The sequence below is a fragment of the Strix uralensis genome, chromosome 3, assembly GCF_047716275.1.
Source record: "Strix uralensis isolate ZFMK-TIS-50842 chromosome 3, bStrUra1, whole genome shotgun sequence".
In the NCBI taxonomy this organism is placed as follows: Eukaryota; Metazoa; Chordata; class Aves; order Strigiformes; family Strigidae; genus Strix; species Strix uralensis.
Window position 1 is genome coordinate 68,170,464 of NC_133974.1, and position 16,501 is coordinate 68,186,964.

The window sequence follows — 16,501 nt, forward strand, 5'->3', positions numbered from 1 at the left end:
CATGCAGACTGCGGTGAGTGGAGATTGGTGCTCAGACACCATGTGCTATCTATCTATCTGTCTGCTCCTCTCAGCAGCAGCCAAGGGGCTGCCTCACACCCAGGAACAGGAGGGCTCGCGCCGAGTCCTGGCCCACCTCCACACCACTGGCACTTGCCAGCCTTGCTCACGGTGCCATGCTGACCACACTTGAGTCCACTGCTCACACCACCTTACCGTGTCAGGGGTCCTGAAACTTTCACAGGTTTAATTGCAGCAGGATAAGCCACAACTATGGTCAACACAGATGTTCAGAGATGTTCAGCAACCTGTCTCTCCAGGGAGACTTTGTACTTCTGCACAGCGTCAGTTTTGCTCCCCCTAACCCAAAGGGAAGGCAAGCCAGGTCCCAAGGACTCTCTTAAGAACGTCTGCAACTGTTATAGTACACTACTGCAATATTACTACTGGAAGTAATACACATGCCAACTTTCTAGTGCTCCACATGAGCTGTGCAAGGAAATGGTCTTTTCTACAATTATGATTTTTCTATTTAATATCGTAACTCATTTGGCTGATGCTTACATGAGGGGTTTGTTTCATTATTATGCAGCCTTCCTGTGTGGCTACAAATACCTCACATCAATCGTTCTGGGGCTGGGGTTAAACACAAACGCATAGGTTTATACCAGACATTTTCTCTCATTTACAACAGGAAGAAAAGCCCACTGTAATACATTGCCAACTTCACATGAAAGATTCAACGAAAATGATTACTCTGGCATTACAATTTTTATTTTATTCTGATTTTAAAATTAGAAAAAAGTAATTGAAGTTAATAAGATTATATTTTTAACATTAAATCCAGGGGGAAATAGAGAGCATGCTCTTTTCTTGATATGCTGAGATTAATTCCCATTGATGCAACCATTCTTTGTTCAGCATCATAGTTTTGTCTTTTCATCCTATGCCTTAGCAGTAAATTTAATAGACACTGATTTTTTTACTAGAATAGATAAACATTGTGATGCAAGACAAATCAGCTGATGATATTATTCTTCAGACAATTTAATTTTCATCTGAAATGAAGAGTAAATGTTATTATATTAGAGGAAATATTAACGTAAAAGTAATTATTAGTAGCTTTAAATACTTAAGACCATACTCTGGCAGTACATTTACATAAAGTTAATAGGAGACAGGACCACATACCCTAAACCACTGTGGGGTTCTTATGTTATAAAGCTAAAAGCATAGTGATCAGAACCTCAGCCTGTTCCCCCCACTCAGATTTGGAGCAGGAATTCTGTTTAAGTAACAGTAATATATTACCTATCTTTTTAAGACTTCACCTATTTAAAGCAAAATGTACGAAGGAGAAGATGAAATTAAAAAAACAGCAGGAAAGCATATGAGAAAAATGAAAAATTACCTTTGTGGTACACTTAGGAAAATAGTTGTTATTACATGGTATTTTTCAAAAGCGTGTAGAATAGACTGATGCCTTTTCCCTGAAGCTTTGCATCCTGGGTCTGCCCGCATGGGTTGGCAGAGCCCAGCAGCTGCCCCCTGGCTCCCCGCGGGCTGGGGGCACCAGCAGCACTGCCACACTGTCCCAGGGGGGCTGCGACATTGAGGTGCTGCCTCGGCCCCCCTACACCCACATGGACCTCTGGCCCCTGGGCTTTCAGTGCCCCCACAAGAGACAGCTTTAACTGTGCACAGATTCAATTTAAAACCAAGAAACAGGCTGTCTCAAGAATAATTTGAGGGAAAGAAACAGTAACTTTTCAGGCAGATCTGTCCGCTGGTGGGTTTGCTGTGCAGGGGCACAGCCGGCAGATGGGACAGGAACGGGCAGTCACACGTCATGGCGGCACAGGTGACCGCATCCAGCCCAGCCCTTCTCAGCACCACCTCCCTCCTTCCCTGGCGGGGGCTCCAGGGCTGCCGGCTCACCTTCTCCTTGCCTTCTCTGCTGCTCAAACATGATGAGGATCTGCAGGATGGGTACGAAGCTGACCCATGAGGGGTTCAAGGATACAAAAATTTTGTGTTTTCAGTGTCACATACAACACTTGGTCATGATACAGATAATGAGCAGAAGTAAAACAAAACAGGGTGGTAGCTATTCTTTTCGGTAAGTTCCTGCTAGGGGCCTTCTCCACAGGCCAGTGTTTAAACTGTGGGTGTTGGAAAGTTATTGTCCTGAATATAAATAAGTCCCAAACTTGCGCCTCCACAAGCACGTGGCACAGGTGGGGTGGGAGAGCAGACACGGTGGTTGCCTGCACCTCGGGTGAGACAGCAGTTCCCCACAGTGGCACTTTCCACAAAATGAAAGTCTACAGTTGGCGACAGCACCGCTGATTTCACGCCCTGGGTAGGAGCACCCCACCGCAAGCAAATGGAAGCAGCGGGCACCAGCGCAGGATAGGAGGGGAGGCTGCAACAGGAGCCATGGGAGGCAGTAAGAAGATACGGTGTTAAGTAACAAGGGGCTGCGCTACCTCACATCTTCCTACATCCTGCCACAGGTCGCTTTTCCTGCCACAGCCTTTTCCCTCCCGCCCCTGCGCGGTGTCACTTTCACCAGCGTATGCTCCCCTCCCACTCACCAACGTGTAATGTGCACCATGATTTATGCCACTCTCCAATCTGGCCTGGCATCTCTGAGGTGCGAGCAATAGATGCAGTCTACAAAAGGTTAGGATTAATGCTTTATTGGCAATTACAGCAGGCAAGAGGCTCAGCTCATAACGCAATTTTTTCCTTGTGAAGACCTGTAGGAGGTGGGAGCAGGTTGCCATGGGCCTGGCGCCTGCTGCGCGCTGACATATGTCCTCACTGCTGGGCGAAAGGGCAGGTCCAATTAGGTGTCTTGTATTATTAACGTTCTGCTGCTTCATCTGTTGATCACGTATCCTCTTCTCGGTCTCTCTGATTGTGTAATGCACCGACATCTGCGGGGGGCACTGCTCTACCCGGGAAAGCTCAAGTGGAAATCTGGTGGAGGAGATGGGACACCTTCCTTTTGCAGACCCAAGGAAGGGATGGAACTGCTGAGAAGTCGAACAGATCACTGTAACTAGGATCCTCAAGCTAAAAGATGAGAAATACGAGATATCTGCTCTGCTGGCAGTAATAATTACAATGTATTATTAACAAAACTCAGGTTTCATCATTACCTTGACTCGGGTTTCACAAGTGGATCTCACCCTAATCATCCTTCAAATTACATCCAGCGTTTCCCTCAGAGCTAAACCAGTACCAGCAAGGAAGGCTACTGGTAACTATTACGCCGAAGAGAAATCACAGGTAAAAATTAGCTATAAATACCACAATCAAACAGGTGCAAAAAATTACAGACAGATTTTAAATTGCCTGAACCCACGGTGATCTCACCACTCGGATCTGATCCTGCCAGAAAGATGGAGCCTGTAACTTCAAAGCAGCTGAGAGGAAAGGACTCACTGTCAGCCTGTACTGCATACAGCACAGCTGATGTGACCCTGCTTCTGCGAAGGATTGACTCCACTCCCCTCAAAGGTGTTAGTAAAGTCACAGCTCCTCTCTTGGATCTCAAAACATGAGAAAGGCCACCTACGTGTTTGCTATAATGAAGTAGCCAACTGTCTCAGTCACGACCCAACTGCTGCAACAAAAGACCCTTGTTTGATTTTGTTCCTCTACCAAGCTCATCATCAGAGCAACTAAGATCTTCAAAAGCTTTTTCTCAACCTCTAAGTGTGAGATGAAAATGCCATTTTAATTGTGGATCAGTGAGGTCTGCTTGAGTAAAATAACCCCAGTCACTTGGATGCAACTGCGTAACAAACACCGCTCTTCTAGCAGGGAGCCTAATTGCTCTGAGAGCACCAACAAAGAGCTGCTGGTTCATTACAGCAAGCTGGAGGAGCTGCCGTTTGCATCTTCACAAGCTGGGAGTATTTGATCGCAAAACAGCTATGGATGTTTGATCCAGAATTCAGCCTCTGAATTCTGATCAGCAAAACTTAAAAGCAAAGAAGCTATCAGTCCAATATTCTTCTTCCCAGCTTTCTTCAGGGTAACAATTTATTTTTCTTCTTGATCTGTTCAAGGATGTCAAATCTAATCTTAAAATATGATTTGGACTTTATATTCTATATAAACCTACTTAGCAAGTAGCAAAAAGTAGCAAGAACAGAACTGTGAACCAAATTACGGTTTCACATGACATCTGGAAGATGTTGTCAGTTACGTTGCTATCCTGCAGCCTGACTGCACCAGGACCTTGCCAGAAAGTGCAAAGGGCAGAGGAAGGTCAGAAAAAGGCCAGCAGAGGCCGAAGGCTGCCACGCTTCCTGCTGGCTGCTCAGAGCAGGTTTGGACAGCAGGCAACCAGGCAGACGGCAGAGGAAGCATACTTCCATCTTGTCCAATGGGGAAACAATATGCTGAATCACACTAAAGGGGAACGTGGCAGCTAGTCCCGCCGAGGCACCCGAGAGCTCTCTTTGCCTGTTGCAGTGGCCCCCATGTGCTGTTTTGCACCCCTTCTGGGAGCTCACGCCACTGTGCTCAGGTTTGTCTGTCTCCCTCCTCCTTCCTTCATCATACAACTCAAATAAACCATTGCCTTGCTTTATGCTTTAAGAACATGTATTGCTGTTTCTTTTTCCTTCACAACCATCTTTAGACTGAACGCTTTCTGAATGGAAAACACAAATCTAGTATCAAGCAGATACCTGCCTCAGCAAGTCTATCAAGAGCAGCTTATTTTCTCCAACTCAAACTCCACATGTGAATACATCCAAATACAGGCTCAGACATATCTGCATAAAGAGGTCCATTTGCCTGAGTGTTTGTTAATGAATGCTTGGCAGTCAGAGGGGCACCACAAGTGCATCCAGTTGCACTTTTTAAAGAAAAGGTTACTTAGACCTCTAGGAAAAAAGAGTTGCTGAGGTTGCTTATAAAACGCACCATGCATGGATTCAAATCCAAATCTTAACACTGACATGAAAATTAAAGGAGTAACTTTTTTTTTTCCCCCTTTTTATGCAGTTTGGATCAGCTTGTGGGAAAGTTAATAGAAATATTCCACCAGTGAAATGGAAAGTGGATCAAACCAGTACAACATAAGCCTTCAATATAGCAGAAAACTCTACATGGGATGCTCTCAGGAAAATCACTCAAATTGTGCTACCCAGTGTGCTGAGGGCTCAGGTAGGTCAGCTTCTTGCATAGCCAGGACCACGCTCTGCTTTTTACCCAAGGTGCTCATCACGATTGGACACCAAAACCTTCTTTTCTGACAGGTCATAAATTAAATAACTACAGCTGGTTTCCAGGATCTCTTTCCTTCTGCTAGCAATCTCACATAGGAACAATAAAAGTACTGACACTATAAATTAGTTCTAAGGGTATCTTTTTAATCACAAAGCTGCTGCAACATATCTCTTCTCCAGCAGCAGTAACAGTGAGTTCAGGAAGCACAGAGCACCTGTCAGCATTAAAAGAAGAGCACATCTAAAACCACAGGTCCCAGTTGTTGACATGCTGCTTGTTACAGGAATTTCATCTATGCTAACACTCTGCTAGAGCAGTCCAGGTAATAATAGCAATAAGAAACAACAAGGAAAAAGTTAAGGAGCACTAATATAAATGAGACAGCAGTTCACTGACATTTTTAAGTCCCAGTAATGTTGATCCACCCATGAGCAGGTCTGAATTTATAGCAAAGGAGTAAGTGCATGACTACCCCTCAGAAAGCTTCTATTTCAAAAAGTGTCTGCATTGCCTGAAAATCAAGATCACGCTGCTGAAATTCCCACCTGTCCAATACTTTCTGTTTCCTCCTTGGTTTTCTTTTTCTCTCTACAGTGAACTGAGCTGCTCTAAGATTAATTTTCTGTGATTTTCAGGAAAAGTAGATACAGAAGGAACTGTGGACAAGCACTGAGGGCATCGAGCCCACAAGAGACTTAGCCTTTGTCCCCCTTGAGAAATGTATACAATGCCAGCTTGAGTGGACTCCGAAGCCTAGTTTTAATTAGAGAGAAGGTGAAATCAGATGAACCTACCTCTTGCTCAAATACTATTCTTTCCTCAGTATCCCTCTGTTCTCCAGAAAAATGGTCTTCTCCCCATTGGTGACCATTTATGCAGGCACAGGATCCAAACTCTTTTCCACTGTGTCCACACCACCTGCATGTTGTCTACCTCTCTATTGACAGCTTCCAATAAAAGCTTCCTTTAATAGAGTTGTCCTGACTCACAGGTGGGGGGGGGAGGGAAGCTGACCTCGCTGCAGCATCAAGAGTCTCTGACGCATTTTGGGAGGCTGTGGTTTCGGGTCTGAAAGAATTCAGCCTTGTTTTTGACTAAGTTTTACAGGTTTAACTTCCAAAATATCACCCTATAGCTCCATGTCCATTTGCAACTCGATGCCATTTAGTGGTTCGGCTTAGCACTATTCAAGGCTTTAGGCATACGCTTGGCAAATTAGCAGTACTCACCAGCAGAAGAGAGTTTCTCAGAAACACAGCCACCCAGGCTCCTGGCTGGCTCCACCTCTTGTCCACCCACTCCCAGTTTCAGACATTTCGCATTCCAAAACTGGAAGTGTCTATGCAACATAAGGTCACGTTATTGCACAATGTGCTCTGCTCCTTCTAAGAGCCACTGCATCCTCAAAAGTACATCAACTGTAACAGCAAGAGAGCTGTTTACAGTGAGTTTCTATCTGAGTGGGAGTATTTTCTCCAAGAATCTTACAACAAGGACATGAAGTGTATGACTCTTCCCTACATTTGGTAAAATTGTTACCAAGATGGCATTTATTTCGTATTTCCACATCAGCATTCCTTCCCCTTTAAGCTGCCTTTTGAAAAATTGAGCATTAATTTTTACACTTCCCCAAAGTATTTCTGTGCTGGATAATTTTAGGACATGCTAAACAGAACAATTTCTGCCTATCTTAAATTTAGAACTGAGGCCATTCGTAGCTTTTGCAATGCAACTGTGAAATACAACTGATTGTCACCAATGTGTGCGTTTTGCTAATATTTTTTCTTGCCAAATGGTCTGAATAATTGCTATGATCCCTCCTTCATTTAGTCTTTAGATTCTAACAGGTGAATGAAATCTCCATTTCAATTATAACTGGAGAACACCGCCTCTTTTAGTATAGGGGATTAAAACTGATGTGGGCTTTATTTTTTTCCCCAAAGGACAGTACACAGGTGGAAATGGTGGTGTCACATTGTGTTATCTTTGAAACTCTGTTCAGCTTTGCAGTTAAAATTAAATCTTGGCTGTTAGCACTGAAAGGCTATTAGGTGTTCCCTTGAATGCCAGTGAGTTATATTGGTATCTCCTAAAGTCAATTTTTGACATATTTAAATAAAGAATAAATGACCAGTCCTTATGTGCCCTCTCTTATTTCAATTCAGATTCATCACCTTTGTCCTCAGCACCACCAGGGCAGCTGAGCAGTGGGGAAGCAGACGTGTTTGGGGCCAGGGGGTCCTAGCACCCTCTGATGAGATCAGGGATGGTGACAGGGCTAAGGGGTAAGGCAGCTCTCAAAAAGCCCTCCTGATTTCACAGCCAAGCAAGCTCTTTGTACGCTGTCACTCCCATCCTCCCAGAAGTGAGAAGGTTCAGATCCAGCAGTCAGCATTCAGCAATTTGATTCAGGCCATGCAGTGAATTATGATGGCCAAAACAAACCAGTGACAGAGTAAGAAGGAGAGGGAAATAGAATCCTATGAGATGGGCAGAACAAGGGACAGAGGAGGACTTTTGCACTTATCTGCTTCATTAGATGCACTGGCAATGTGCTTTGCTGTAGGTAAGTGTAGCCTGGGATTTTCACTCTGACTCATTCATTCGGAAGATGTAACATGATTGAGAGTCAACTGCCCTTCATCCCATGGAAGAGATACTTAAAATGGAGCTAATGGTTTAAAGTTACTTAGCTCCTGTTTGTCTGTGAGCAAGTAAAAGGTTAGACTGTAATATTTAACCACAACTCCCGCGTCTGTCTGAGAAGCGCAGAGGAGGCTACCTGAAGAAAAGTCAGACATCTGCCACGCTGCTTCCTGTGTGCACCGGGTGAAGAAATCTGCGCCAGCCTTCAGCCTCATGTAGATAGCGAGCTTCCTTCAGCGCAGTGGCTGTCACGCAGCATGCTTTCTGGTACAGCCCACTTCCTTCTGGGGGACATTTCCCTCAGGGACAGCAGGAGCTAGTGCTCGGCGCATGCCACCAGCCGCAATCATCAAATCTGCTGGCTGGTCACCATGCACTATAGCCAAAGGTTTAGTGCTTTAAGTAGAACTGGCTGCATGTCTAAATGAGAACAGGATGAAGAACCGATGAGGGATAGCAAGACAAAGAGAAAGATTCATAGAAGTCTGGAGATACAGTACCATAAAGCGAACACAGCATCTACTACAAATCTTTGTGAACTATTCAAACTGTTCCTTTAAAAAGTAAAAGTGGTATGTGAACTCATTGTTTTTTAACGTTCATCCGTAAGAGGTCACTGTGTGATACAATGAACACTTTGGTGTCAGCGGCATTCCTCTCCCTTCCCACATGCTCAGCACCAGGTGTCCAGTCACCTACAGTAACGTCCCAGCCACCACCCAGCTGCCTCTCCTAGGGACAGTTCGGGCAGCCAATAAAGCAAGACGTGTGTGGGAGTCCTTCACTTTGATCGTGTGACCTTAGCCAATTTTACAATCACTTAAAGGTACTTACTTTTTATTCCCCATTAATCTCAAATGGAATCCAAGAGTTTTACAACTCCCGTGGATGTTTTAAATAGCCAGTAAAAAATACACAAAAATTTAGGAAACTGAGTTTGAACAGCAAAGATATAAGCTCACAAACAGCCAAGGCTCCTCTGGTTTCCCAGGGTTTGGGGCCTCTATTTTAGAATCTGTTTCACTATGACATTGTATTTTCAGTAGTTAGTAGATTTTTTTCACAAGGGTGACTACAATACAGTGTGGGACACAGAGGACTGTCAAGGTGACCTGCCCACAGGAACTTCTTAAGCATAAAGTTTTTGTACAGCCTTTCACCATGAGACAAGAGGGAATAACAGGCAGATGCAACTTAATGGCAACTAAAACCATTTTAGCTCAATTCAGCTGATCGAAGATCTTCATGGAGTAAAGTGACTTAAAGGGAAGTATTTCATTCAGAGATTTCCATGGGAAAACAAAAACAAAAAAATAAATATAGCAATATGGAGATTTTCCAGTGGAAAACTTGTTCTTGTGGAAATTCCTCTTTCAATTGACAAATTGTTTTTATGGGAAATTCCTAAGCAGCTGTAGGCACAGCCCTCATGCTGAGAAGTTTAAAAGCAGCTCATGTCTGACCCAGTGCCCTCAGATTTCCCACATCAGATAAACTGTAAGAGCAGAGCCCTCATCTTTCCCTTACTCCCATGCATACCCTACAGCACACAAGCGGTCCCTCCACTGGCACGACAGTATATTGACTGCAGCGGCAGTATGCACGTGGCTACAGAGGGGATGCTTGGAGGATTAATCTTTTAATGTCCCAAATCAAGATTAATTAAAGGCTCTTATATGTAAGCTGTCCCTAATGCTCTGATACTGGTAAAGCTGTTGTTGGCTTCAGCAACAGGTTTACCTGCACTAGGGATTGCAGGCTTGGGAGAGTCTTAAATGTAGCTCGTCACAGTAGACTGCACCAGAGAGAGAAAACTTGCAGCTGACTTTTATGTGATTATGTGAACGGTCACAAATCATGGATGTAACTCCATTGTTATTAATTGTTTTACACTGGCTTAAACCCATCAATAAGAACTACATACCCCACAGCTAACATTATAGAGAGTAAGACAAACATTTTTAGTGAGCTGGCTAAGGGTATTCTAAATTTGCAGGACCACTAAGTAAGCGTCTCCTTTACAGAGTAATGTTAGAAAAGCTTAAACCATTCATTACAATATCTTCCTTCTATCAACCACTTTAGCATGAAACATTGTACTGTGTAAACAGGATAGAAATCATATTTATGGCAGGGCTCAAAGTACCTCAGAAAGTCAGAGGAAAAGCTATTAAAGTAGGCAGGCTTGTACAACCCCTCAACAGTCCAGAAAGGTACCGAGCACCTAAATCATTCACCTAAATATTTGCAGTGATTTACAGTATTTCTGCACCAACCCTGTATTTTCACACTAACACATTTTTAACACAAAATGAAATGTAGATCCCAGTGAGTAAAAAAGTTAATTCTATTGACTTCATGGCACTGGTCTTCACAACTTACTCTCAAGACTAGACGTTGCCTCTTTCCCAACTACCTTCTGTCCCATATAGCCTATCCCATAGTAGAGCAGATCCAGCATTCCCCAAAGTGAGCCAAGCTGGAGGAGCTCAAGCACAGCAGAGCTGTGGCAGGAGTGGGAGCCCCAAGGTGCCATTGAAGAGGCTGTCAGCAGCTGGCCGCCTGCCAGGTGCTGCGGGCTACGAGGTGAAGGGGTGGACAAAGGCCACTGCTCAGCTGCTACAGTGACCTTCAGCTATGCTGATCTGCCACGGGAATGCACCCCCTGGCCATGCTCATGTTTCTAAACTGCACGCTTTCTTGGCTACCCGCAACACTATGTACACACGTGTGATACTGAGTTAGCACACATGCACAGCCCATGTCCATACTGCACAGTAGGCCGACGAGTTCCCCTCCACCCCTGACCACAAAGTGGCCACCCAGTTACAGCAGGGCTCCTGCTGCTCTGCGCCCAGGGAACGCAGCAGCCACACATGCTCACTGAGGTGTGCTGCATGGCTGTCAAAATCATACACACTGAGATCGAATTTCAAGCAACATGAACTTGAGAGATCAGTTAAAAAATCCTGCGTCTCTCCACCTAAAGGAGTTATTTTGGGACATCACAGCAATAAAATACAATCATGGGGAAAACCTTACTGATACAAGCTTTCTTACTGAAGTGACAAAAAGGGCATTTATTTTCAGAGTCGGACACTCGAAGGAATACTCCACGTGCTAGATAGTATAAGCTGTCTTTTCCAGTATATAACAGAGATATTTCTACTACACTGAAACACATGTGATAAGAGAAGAGGGCCCAGGCTCTTCTCCATATTCTCTGCATACCTGTTACTATCACACAGCTGCTCTCAAGTCTACAGTTTCCTGTGCAGCACAAACTGCATACCACTTCCCCTACGGAAAAAAAAAAAAAAAAACCAAAAAAAAGCCTTGCTCATTCTTAATTGACGATGGAAATACTGTCATATTTTCCACTAGCCAAGCTTGAAACCATTACTAAACGAACCTTCATTAATTTTTCCACAACATTTTGCAGAAATGTCAGGAAACAGCTGCACCAGAAATGCTTAACTGTCCTTATCACTAGGGCTTCATTGGCCAACTTCAAATTATATAGGTTTTCTTCTTTCAAAACTCTACATTCAGTGATGGTTTTTGTTATTCTTTAGTTGACTGTCTCAATACACTATTTTCTCTTCAGACGTATCTGATTACACAGGTTCAGTGGCACACAGACATTTTATGACCAGTGGAAGAATTTGTAGAGTTTGGAGCTGCATACTTCTAGGAAAAGACTACTTCCTGCAGATTGCTCAGCTGTGTCTTTCTTGGATCAAATTCAATGAAATTCACAACTTGCAGTCAAATTGTATTTGCCAGTCAGACTGAATTCATTACACTGACATAAACTCTTCTTGCTGCATTTTCTTACTCCTTTTCTCTCCTGTCCTACTCTTTTGCTTTCCCTTTTTCTCTCCCCACACTCTCTCTCTCACCTCTTCTTTGAGCTATATCATGTGTCAAAACTGATCATACAATGCCCTGTACATTTTCTGGCAAAAAGAAGTGGAACAGTATACGTCATCATTCCAAACATGCAACCACCAAGATGCTAGAAGGCTTCGTACAAAGTAACAGTGCAGCCATCTGGAGATAACTGCTAGCATGGATCTGAGATTCCAGCTGGTTGAAACTTTGCAGTCCCAGAACTTTTTAGTGAAGCATCAGTGAGCAAGAGACTCTGCTCGCACAGATCTGCACAGGGTGCTGGATATTATGTAATTTTTCAAATATGTAAATCCTTCAAATTTCTAGTAAGAATGCAGCAACAAAAAGCAAGGTTCACAGGATTACTTTTAAAGACTGACAAATGCTAGATTCCTTGTTTCTATTTTGAAATATTTAATTTAGCACTACTACAGCATGGCATGTTACAATAATTCTGCATCTACGTCACTGGCAGATTTAGAATTGCAACTGTTCACTCTATGTCCTCATTGAAGCTGTAAGCCTTGAATGTGTAACCTTAGAATATTTTTAGACAGAGGGAAATACAGATGCAAATAGGTGTATATATACACATATTGGAAGTTACATCAAACGAATCCCATCAAGTGTGGTTCACTGTTGATGCTGTTATCACATCCTACCCCTAACAAAAGGTAGGTTACTTGCAGAAATGATACAGCCACATAAATAGAGGTTTATCTAGGTATTACAGAGAAAGAATCCTTCCTGCTGCCTGTAATTCAAACTGATTTACATTTCTTGCTTTTTAAATGGGTCCTTCCACAGCAGCCTGCATTGCAGCACAGAATCCAGGTACACCTCTGCTCAGGAGGAGCCAGCTGCTGGTGACCTCACCCTGGGCTAGGTCAGCTCCTGAGCACCCCCACTGCCTCCAGCGGGTACCCATACGCCTGGCAGGTCCTGGCCCACAATGCCAAACATAGGCCAGCACTGCTATTTCATTGGTGCAGTGCCAGCTACCCCACCCCACCCCCCCCCATTTTTAAATTAGTCTACCAAGATATTTGCTCAGACAGCAGAAATTGCAGTACACTATATTCTACTTAAAATACACATGAATATATATGGGTTCTATTTACAAGATATGAAATACTGCCAAAAGCATCCAATTTTTTTAAGGATTCAGTTTTAAAATACGCAATGCTGAATTTCTCCTTCATGATATCCTTATCTGTCTCTGTTCTAGTTTGAAAGCAGTACCTTGTGGTGCCTGAGGATTTCAAGGACCATGGCCTTCCAATATATGGCAGGTTAACATGCTGCCAGCTATCCTATAGCCATCTATGACTGCACAGGAGATGCACGAAGCACGCCTTGTGTATGGGGAAAATATGAAGCTACGTTGTTAGATTTCACCAGACAAGACCTGATTTTTATTTTTCAGGGGGGACTCTGAAATCAACAGAGGATAAATACTGCACCACCAGTGCACCCCCTCGCCAACAGAAGGGTGTCGCAGCTTCCCGAGGGGACAAGGGCTGGCGGGCGGCAGCTGCGGCAGTCGCGGGCGTTCTTCCTCCACATCCTGCCCGGCTCTGGCCCCCCGCACCCCCCGCCAACACCTGCAGCCCCGCCGGTGCCCAGGCCCTGTGGCAGCAGGGGCCCCTGGCAGCAATTCAGCCACGGCAGCGCTCTGTGCCCGGGGACTGGGAGCCTGGAAGTGGCAGCACCCCTTTCTGCCTCCTATGGGTGTTTTCGAGTCTCTTCCCTCCCACCTCAGGCTGTGGGAGAACAAGCAAATAAATGTGTGTTGGCCTGCCACCCTGCTCAACCACCTCCTGGCCATGGAGGAAGAAACACGTTTGAACTCTCTCTGACTAATAGCGGGACAAGAAACGAGTGCTCTCGCTTCCCCCCCGAGTTTGCACACCTTGAACTCAAACCGCCTCAAAGACACAGCTGCCTCCTATTCACACCATCAGCAATGAGCAGCAGGATCTAGGGGCAATGTCATCACAAAAAGAAAGACCTTGAACTTGCTTCACCCTTTGCATAGTCATTTATATTTGAGCAAAGTGGATAACAGCTCCTTTAGCACCAGGGTAGTGGCATTTTATGCTCGTTTGGCATTCACTTTACCCAGGTATAAATAGCAAAAGGTTTCAGGCAGTTGAGAATCGGGACTAGTATCTTCAAAGGATTCTCTGAGACAAAATAAAGCAGCTAGTCCTCCACACCATGGCTTGTGCAATCTCAGTCTGCTGCAAGAATCGTTCCCTGCAGGGCGCCTGGGACTGCTGGTTTGGCAGCATTGCATGCTCCAGCCTTCAGAGAAAATGTGCCCTCCTATCATCCCGTATCTAGTGGTGGAATCAGACTGCAAGCTTTCATCTGTAAAGTAGGCAGTAATAGGGTTCAGTTTCCTAATGGGAGCCTTTTATTAGCTCACTCAGTGTATTTACTACCAGTAAATATCAGTATTTAGTGCTTGCCTTAATATCCTTAGCACACAAGGTAGTGGTACATATTATCATAGTTACAATAACATTGGTCTGAACTACGTTAATTGAGAGCATCATTCTAAAATTCAATTGTTCCAAACAAAAAAGTAAAGCGTGCCATTACTCGGCTGACACATTATCAGGATGAGTTCTCAGCGTACAAGAGAGCCACAGCAATAAGGGCCCAGTGCACAGAAGTACCATTAAGGTATACACTAATGAAACCTGAAAAATTTATGCTAAAACCCCGTTTCAGAGGATGGCCACCATGCTCTTGTGTACCAAAGTTCTCAGTTTTCCACTTAAATCCTGCCTGGTGAGTCAGGATGTGGCTAGGTTTCTGTACTGCAGGAGTATTCCATTACTCCTGCTTATAAATTTCACACACTGTTAATGCTTCCCAAACTGGCAACAGAGCTCAGGGGTCCATGAGGACCGTTTGATTTTCCTGCTGAACTTTCAACATAAATTCCACAGGACCTATGGCAGGGATGATGCCTTCTTTTTTGCCGACATGTTCATTGGTAACACCCCTGCTGAGATCCATGAGGTCGCACCCTCTCACCCACCAAGGTGATACCAGGCTGTACAGAATGATCTCGGTTAGCTCTCAGAGACTGTCGAGGGGAAAGAGTGCAATGCAGATACACACAACTTCCATTGCCAGGACTTGGAGAGGGATCCAGAAGAAGAGATATCCCATATAGCACCACCCTGGGCTGCAGAATATTTGGGATCAGTTCCAGGTTTGAACAAAGGCTCAAGGAACAGCCCACCTCAATTTAACCCTCTCCACTCTTTCCTTCAATTCATATATAGAATGAAACATAGGTCCAACACCATTTACATAGTTCTGAAAAGCCTGAGGGTTTTATCTCAAGATACATTCTGCGTTTTCTTTGAACACCTCCTCCTGTGGTTATGATATCACATGAGAATCTCCAGTGCCTTCCTTATATGCCTAGCTCCTATGGTGGCAGATAAATATTGGATAATTAAAAAAAAAAAAAAAACCAAAAACACAACACAAAACAGAAGGCCAATGAGAAGGATCAAACTTTTTCTTAACTTTTCACTATTTCAAGCCAGTCTCATTAAATTCTGAGGTCTAACAATTATCTGACCATCAAGGATGTGCCCGTACAGAGATTAGAGAAGAGGAGTGTTGCTGTTAGCTCTGCCTCTTTGAACCTGCCTCTCCACGTGTCAGTGGCGCTCAGGTCGCAGAGACTAATACTGCAACACCGCAATTAGCCTGCCTCATTAAACCTGCCAATCCACATATCAGTGGCGCTCAGATCGCAGACTAATGCTGCAGGAGGTTAAGACCTTCACGGGGACATCAGTACAAACACCAATATGATGGATACAAAATGTCCGTTTATTAAACTGTGTATCTTACCTATATACCTTCACCAAGTACCTCCTTCGTGGGTGTGCCCTTAACATTACAAGCCTATCCATCACCTTACCTCGTAACAAGGGAGGGCTACAGCTATTCCTTCCGTACATCGCGAGATCTTCCGAACGCCACTCCCTACAGAGGAGCTTCTCCGTGTCTCAGGTCTCCTCCAGCAACAAAAGTAACTCTGTCTGTACTGCACGCAGGCACAACTTTGAGACAAAGTCAATGTGAAACCTGTCCAAACTGTGACTACCAACCCAAATAAACGTGGAGCTGCAATAAGTAGCCAAAAACAGACCTTTTCTTGACAAGATAAACTGGCTTCAAAACTGATGCCACAGTAAGACTGCTGTTGGGTATCCACTAACTTTAAGCTAGCTTGGGTGTCATACTACAAAGTCAGCACTTTCATAACTGCAGTTTCTATGTGCCCAAGTGTTCAAGACCCAGAGGAAAAAATAAACCTTGAACAGTATTGTCAATAGAACACTTGAAACTGCAAGACAGTGAAGCAAAAAATCATCAACTTATACTTTAGGACAATTTAAAAATGAAAAAAACCCGTTTCAGATATCAAAACTCCACTCACTATTTCTTCTTGTATTTTTACAAGTCCATTTTTCTGTTTATTTGGTTCAAAACCCATGCTCCCTGGATGCTTGATGGAAGAACTGGATAGAAGAGGGAAAGCGGCAAACCAAATATTTGGACAAAGCAAAGACAGTACTTTCAAATGAAGAAAAATATAACCTGCCCCAAAAACTAAATACTTCTGATTTCAGCAAGAGCTGACTTCAGCTGTAACAAAAGGACATGTAAT

At 44.1% G+C, this 16,501-nt stretch overlaps 1 protein-coding gene across 12 annotated transcripts in view; it reads right to left on the reverse strand.

The window, feature by feature from the left end:
* HIVEP2 (HIVEP zinc finger 2) overlaps positions 1-16,501 on the reverse strand; it is a 142,859-nt gene that overhangs the window by 36,769 nt on the left and 89,589 nt on the right. The gene's annotated exons all lie outside the window — the stretch shown is intronic.